This window comes from Phyllostomus discolor, chromosome 7 (genome assembly GCF_004126475.2).
Source record: "Phyllostomus discolor isolate MPI-MPIP mPhyDis1 chromosome 7, mPhyDis1.pri.v3, whole genome shotgun sequence".
Taxonomy (NCBI): Eukaryota; Metazoa; Chordata; class Mammalia; order Chiroptera; family Phyllostomidae; genus Phyllostomus; species Phyllostomus discolor.
Window position 1 is genome coordinate 112523014 of NC_040909.2, and position 7980 is coordinate 112530993.

A 7980-nucleotide genomic window follows, 5' to 3' on the forward strand; every position below is an offset into this window, starting at 1 on the left:
CAATCCCAGGAGAACCTAGAATGGCAATGTGAAAAAGTTCAGAAAAATGATCACAGGATTGCTAAAGGAAATGTTTGATATTCCCAGGCAGTCCAGGATGCTTAGAAGGAAGGAAAATATTCTGATTTAGAATTTTAAGCTCAGCCTGATTAAAGACCTCCTTTTTCTTCTAAAGGATGACTCTCTCTTAGTTTTTTGACTGCCGTAAAGTGTTGCAACAGAAAGGCATTTTGATGTTTTGGCTTACTATTTGTGTACTTCGATATACCTGTGTCGTTCCGCCTCCCACCCCACAGGATGAAGGTGGCCCGTGTACCTGAGATTTTATGGAACTTCACGTGTGTGTGTGTGTATGTGTGTGTGTGTGTGTAGTCTATAGGCAGAGTTTATTAAATAGAGCTTAGGAGTGTACATTGTAGAGCTTGTAGTTCTGGCTTCAAATCCCAGCTTCACCACTACTTACTATGTGACTGTGGGCAAGTCACTGCACTTGTCAAAGCTTCAGTTTGCTTACCTGTAAGAGGGGAATATTACTAACCCAATCTCATAGGGTGGTTATGAAAATCAAATGCGATCAGGCACGGAAAGAATTCACTTGATGAGGAAACATGTAGCACACGGTCCCCTTTAGCATTTACAATGATTGATTCAAAAGCAGGCATTTCCTTCACTGCTAAAAAAGATTCTATGATCTTTTCAAACAGCACATGCCCCCACCTTAAGAACTGCGGCTGTATGCAGGTGCCCGCAGCTGCTGTCCCCTTTCAGTGACCACTGGCTGCATTCCTCACATGCTTGTTTCACAGTGTCATTGTTGACCAGAATTAAGGTGCCACCAAGTTACCGGTGTATCACAACTGGCTTTGTAAATAACAGTCGCCGACATCTGGGACTATTTAAAAATTAGATCTACTCCACAATGAAGTTTAAAAGTAGAAAAGATAGGTTTAGCATCCAGTTTAGCACCCAACTCATTTTACATTGTAACTTTCTATGTTGTTACTTTAGAAAATGGTCAAAATGTCTTAGATTGATTTCAACAGTTTAGGAAATATTAAACACCTGGGAACTGAGCCGGGAGGAGAGAAGGTGGGGGGAGGTGGAGGACAGATCACTGGTAACAGAAGGAAACTTCACTAACACACAATACAGTGTACAGATGATGTTTGTGGTATTGTGCACCTGAAACCCGTATAATTTTGTCAACCATAGTCACCCTGATAAACCCAATCAAAAGGAAAAACACATCTGGGGACTGATGAAGTACTTTAGGAGGTCTGGGGGTGGGTATTGATAAATAAAAATAAAACCCCACCACCAACCATAAATCCACCTGATCATACACATCTTATCAAAGGTTATATATTTTATGGGATCTTTCTAAAAATGCAAATATTTTTTACTTCAATGTGAAGAGTCTTTTCAGAAAAAAAATGTTAGTTAGGCTAATGAATATCCCATGCTTCAAAATTTCTGGGAATATTATTAGTAACAAAGTCAGTAAATTACATATTTTTCTGTCTTTGTAGATAAGTCAATCTTTCCTCCCTCCCCCTGCCTCCTCAAAAATTGCCATGATTATGATGGACAGGTAAAAAGCTGAATAAGACAACACTTAAAATTCAAAATTCAGTTACCCTTTACTTCTACCATGTGTATATACATGTAGCACTTGAAACTAGGTGATTGAGAAGATTTGAGATGTATCAAATTGGTAACTAAGAACTCTTAAATGTAACCAGTTAAATTGTCAAACTTTGCAGAAGAAAGTGGGTGAATATGAATGAAGTCTAGATTAAGGGAGACAGAGGTCCACTAACGTAGCTTTGGCCTTGCCCCAAGACGTACCTGTTCCCGCCGGAGACTGCAGGGTGTCTGCACGATGGTCTGGGTTCCTAGCGGAGCGGTGAGTATCCCCTAGTGCATCGGCCGATTCCACCCATTTTGCTTCCAGCTTGACCCCCGCTTCTGATTTTACTGTGTCCGCGAGAACTGGCTTAGAGTAGTCCCCTCTGATCTCTGCAGTTTCGCTTTCCATGGTTTCAGTTACCTGCAGTCAACCAGTCTGAAAATACAACTTAAATAGAAAATTCCAGAGAAAGAAACAATTCATAACTTCTACTATTTTTTAAGTCCTCACCCAAGAGTATGTTTACTGATTTGAGAGAGAGAGAAGGGGAGAGGAAGACAAACACTGATGTGGAAAACATTGATTCGTTGCTTCCCATATGCAATCGGACCGAGGGTCGATCCGGCAACTCAGGTGTGTGTGCTGAGCAGGAAACAAACCTGCACCCTATTGGCATACAGGACAATGCTCCAACCAGCTGAGCCACCTGGTCAGGGCATCCATTTGTAACTTTAAAATTACGTGCTCTTCTGAGGAGTGCGATGGATCTCATGCCATGCTCCCCTGGACATGACTCATCCCTCTGTCCAGCGTCTTCACGCTCCACGCCTTCCCGCTTGCCATTCACAGCCATTTCTGTCGCCGGGTTGGCCGTCACGTGTTGCAGTGCTTGTGTTCACGAACCCTCATTTTACTGAGTAACAGCCCCGAGCACATGGGTAGCGATGCTGTGATTTGGGTATGCCGAAGGGAAACTGTAAAGTGTTTTTAAGTGAAAATATAAAAATTCTGTGCTATCCATGGCTTCAGGAATCTCTTGGGGGTATTATGATATACCCCGTGTGGGTGAGAGGGGACTCATGCATGGGGACAATGCACTCCTCACACACGAGTCTGCAGGTCCTCTTCAGAGTCATTTACTCACTGCAACTGCGTAATCTCAGACCGTGCTTTTACGTTAAAAAAACAAGTCTTTCAAAGCACTCTCTAAAATGTCACCTGTAGTCCCTACTGTCATGTGCTGCATAGCCACGCTTTGGTCAATGACAGACTTCATCTACAACAGTGGTCCCATGAGATTATTATAATGAAGCAGAAAAATTCCTGGTAATGTTGTAGACATTGTAACATCACAGCCGAATGCACTCCTGATGTGTCTCTCTGTGGTGTGCTGATGAAACCAACCTGTGCTGCCAGTCACAGAAAGTGCAGCACCTACAATTTACACAGTACGTAATACTTGATCATGATAATCAGTGACTGTCACTGGTTTCTGTACGCACTATACTGTATCACTATAGTCTATTTGGAAAATTTCCTGTGAAACAGCAGGCTGTTATGTCAGCAGCAGCCTCATACGTCCTGTTCACTGTCTCTTGATTGACTCATGCACAGGATGACTCAGTCTCATGTTTGTTCATCACGGCCCCGAAGTGTACAAAACTCACTATTAGTGTTGTCAGAAAGAGGCCATGTCCGGTGAAACGACCTGGGAACAACATTCACAGTGATTACGAAGTAGGCAGGTGGAAAATCAGTGACGGTCACTGCTCGCCTGTCAGGCACGTCCTGTTTCCCTGTTAAGTCTGATCTTCAAGAACAAGAACAAAGTGATGGAAACTTCAAGGATTTGCTTCATTGAAGGCAGTGAAACTAAAAAAATTCGTAAAGGACCTGAGACATGGAGAAACTTCTAGTGACCTGACTGAAGACGAGGCACAGAAAAAGATCCCCCTCAGCATTATGATGACCATGACCTCCCCCCCAATTTCTTTTTGCAATGTTGCAAGAAGCAAGACCTAACAACGATGTTGAATTTACTGCTAGCTCCAGGTAACTTAAACGATTTGAGAATTTATTCATTAATGTAAAAGTGAGTGGTGAATCTGCCAGTGCTGATATGAAGGCAGCAGGGAAAATTTTGGAAACTCTAGATAAGCTGCAGAGGAAAATTACTTGTCCGAGGAAATATTCAGTATCAATGAAAACTCCATATTCTGGACATGGACAGCTGGAAGGACTTTCATCCGCAAGGAGGACAATAATAACCATCACTGGTTTCCCACCTTCCTAGCCACTCTTCATTTTGTTTCAAGGCTGTTAAGGATAGAAGTCTTGCTTCGGACAGTGTTGCAGGGTACCAATGGAAACCCTTTGTGATCAGGCACAGTGAGAACCCCAAGGCCCTCAGACGTGTCAGTAAACACACACTGCCAGTGTCCTCCAGGAGCAGTAGGAAGTCACGGATGACCCAGCTCCTCTTCCAAGATGCCCTCTTGAATTGCTATGCCAGTGAAACGAAGTGCTGTTTGAAGAATAGCATACCTTTCAAGATTTCGTTCCTGGACCTTTTGTTGGTGATTGCCATCATATTGTCAATGTGGTATTTCTCTCTGCAAACACTACCTCTTTGATCCAAAAAATGGATCAGGAGTTATATGAGCTTTGCCAAGACTATTGCTGCAACTGAAGACACTGATGGAATGCAATCCTGAGAAAATTACATCTCTGACGGCACACTGAAGTTTGTTTGGGCTTGGGGTGATGTCACCAAGGAGTGAGGACACCTAAACGGTTGGTCTATGACTTCAAAGGATTTGCCAAGGATGAGGTTGCAAAAATCAAGCCTGCGGCTGAGATGGCAAACAACTTTAACTGGGTGTGGATGAAGATGACATTGAGGAGCTCCTTCAGGGGGTTCCTGAGCACTAGACTAATGTGTGGTTGGGGCTGGAACAGGAACGCATAGCTGAAGAGAAATAGTTGAAGACGAAACTGCAGAACATGAACGCCCCCAAGAAAATTCAGTGAAGAGTTAGCTTAGCAGCTTTTGCAGATCTCAACAAGGTCCTTAAAAACCTTGAAAACATGGATCCCAACACTTGAAAGGTTTTCATTAATAGAGAGGAATGTTCGTGATGCATTACCTGCTCACAAGAACACTTAAAATAGAAAAAAAAAAAACAAGCAAAACACAAGCCAATTTCTTAAGAGTAACCTCCTCAGGAATAACCTTAAGGCAGGTCCTTCAGGTCTTCCAGAAGGCAATGATCATAGGAGATGACACCTCCAGTTTGTGTTATTGCCCCTGAAGACCCCCCAGGGGGACAGGATGTGGAGATTGAAGGCAGTGATACTGATGATCCTTTACAGGCCTGCATTAATGGTATGCTTGTGTCTTAATTTTAGACAAAGTTAAATTTTGTCTAAAATTTTTTTAAATAGGGAAAAAAGATTAAGGATATAAATAAAATCTTTGTACAGCTATAAAATGTTAGTTTTAAGCTTAGTGTTATTGCGAGATTCAAAGAGTGAAAAAAATTAAGACAAAGTTAAAAGGTTGCAGTAAGCTAAAGTAAATTCGTTACTGAAGGAAACTATACTTCATAAATTTAGCGGAGCCTAAGGAAGTGTTCAGTTTGAGTCTCGAGTAATGTCCTAGGTGTAAATGTCCTAACCCTCACCGAGACTCGCTGACTCAGTGGGAGCGACTTCCCGTCCTGCAACATCCAGTCCACTGATGATGGCACGCAGGTGTTCACTGTACCTGGTGTGCCGTTTTCACTGTACTTTTCCCACGTTTAGATACACAAGTACTGTATTACAACAGCCTACAGTATTCAGTACAAAACATCCTGCGCAGGCTGTGGCACTGGCAACGGGACACACCGCCCAGCCCACGTGCACAGGGTCGTCCCATCCAGGTCTGTGTGAGTGCACACAACGTCCCCACAAACTGCTCAATGATGCATTTCTCAGTGCGTGTCCCCATCACATATCCCCACTGTTAAGCTGTGCACAGGGCTGGAATTTGATGGCAGGGAAAAGTCATGTACTGCATGACACTTCAGTCAGTAACAGACTGCATATATGATGGTGGTGCCGTAAGACGACGGAGCTGAGAATGTCCTACTGCCTAGTGACGTCACAGCCATCCCGGCATAGCACAAGGCATTCCTCAAGTATCTGTGATGCTGGTGTGAACAACGCCACCCCCCCACCCCCATGCTGCCAATCCTGTAAGAGTACCATTAGGTTTGCCTATGTGTGCTCTATGGTGTTCAAACAAGGAACTGCCTGACAATGTATCTCTCAGAATGCAGCCCCGTGGTTAAGCAGTGCATAACTGACGTAATCAAAGATAGCATACAAGAACAAGATACATTCCTTTAGCTGATACTAACCATGCAAATCTCAGTATAAATGTTGAAATGGAGGAAAAAAGTTCTAGGCCAAAAAAGCAGTTTCAGTCAGCTGATACACATCTAGTGCCAACAGAATTATGTCACCCATCAAAACTTCCAATAAAACCAGCCATAAGTTTGTGATGAGTTTACAAATACAGAAGCAAACAAGGATGGAGTGTTTTTTCCTAATGTGAAACCTGTCAGCAGATCACAAACTTTGGTTTTGTTGGCTCCTTGCAATAGTCGTAAGTCTGCTTCATCTAAAAAAATAAAGGTATCTGTAGAACAGATGGAGACGATTTTTCTTCCTGTCACAATCATATAAAGAAAACTGCTATCTACATACTCTCACCAGCAACTCTAGATTTAAAAGTTTTAAACTGTGGGATGTTTATAGATACCACCTCTAAGGTAGCTCAAACTAAAGTTTACTCCTTTAAAACCTCAAAGCTTGAACCATTTTATACTCAAATTTTGAAAAATAGGACATATACTTCTCTACCTTCCTAAAACATTGAGGAAAAGCTTTCCTGGTGACAGAAATTATTTTCATCTTAATGAACTGTCAAGCTGCTTAGAAGGTAAGCCTATGACTAGATGAAATAGACAGTCATTCGAATGCCTACGGGGCACTCGGATTCTCGTCTTTAAACCATGGGGGGTGGGGGGTGGGGGGCGAGTGCCAAAACAGGAAGCCAAAAGTGAAAAGCATTCCAGGTACAATTTATAAGACTTAATCATGCAGACTGACAATGTCACAGGAATGGTTTTTTTGTTTCAAAGGATTTTATTTTCAGAGGGGAAGGGAGGGAGGAGGGGGAAACATCACTGTGTGGTTGCCTCTTATGCGCACCCCACCACGGACCCAGCCCCCAACCCAGGCATGTGCCCTGACTGGAAGTGGAACCAGCAACCCTTTGGTTCACAAGCCGGCACTCAATCCATTGACACACACCAGCCAGGGCAGGAATTTTTATTTGGATTTACTTGCTCCCAAAGGCAACAGAGCTGGTGGTGTTCAGACCATTCTCAAAAGTGCATTTAAACTGCTAGGGATAGCCCTGGCTGGTGTGGCTCTTGGTTGGAGCGTCATCCAGTAAACTGAAGGTCAGAGGTTCAATCCCCAGCCAGGGCACATGCCTATGTTAAAGGTTTGGTTCCCCAGTTGGGGTGCAAATGAGGCAACCCAGATTGTTTCTCACGTCCATGTTTCTCTCTCTCCCCCTCTCATTAAGAAGCATACTCTTGAGTGAAGATCAATAAATTTTTCACAAGTATAATACCTTGGATAAGGTATACTGAGATGAAGTCCTAAGAATTAACTATCTTAAGACCTTTCAAAAACAAGACTTAAAATCTCTGTGGCTGGTGTGGCTCGCCTGGCTGGAGCACCCTCCAGTGCACCCAAAGGTTTAGGGGGTGATTCCCGGTTGGGCAGGGTGTGTATGAGAGGCAACCAATCAATGTTTCTTTCTCCCTTCCTCTCTCTAAGAGAGACAACAAAATGTCCTCAGGTGAGAGTGATAAAAAAAAAAAACCCTTAATATGAATCCTAACTTTTTGACATTTAATCAATATAAAAAATCACACCAAAGACATCCTCTTCTGTACAGAGTAACTGCTGTTGCTGTCTTCTACCATATAAACAAAACAAGGGCTGAAATTAACAATCTCCCAACCTATTAAAACTTCAATAATATAGTCATAAACTGGCATCATCTCAAAAAAATGTTAAGATCATTTAACAAATAGATACACCTTCTTTAGGATCACAAGGAACTCTAAATACATAAAACACTTTAAAGGAACTGTCTTATGCCTCATCTTTTCCATAAAACCAAGACACTCTTGATACCTTTGTCATAAAAGAGGTTCTTATGCTAATTTCACCTTATCAACTATTTACACAAGCCCAGAGAAATAAAATAGCATAACATCACTGTG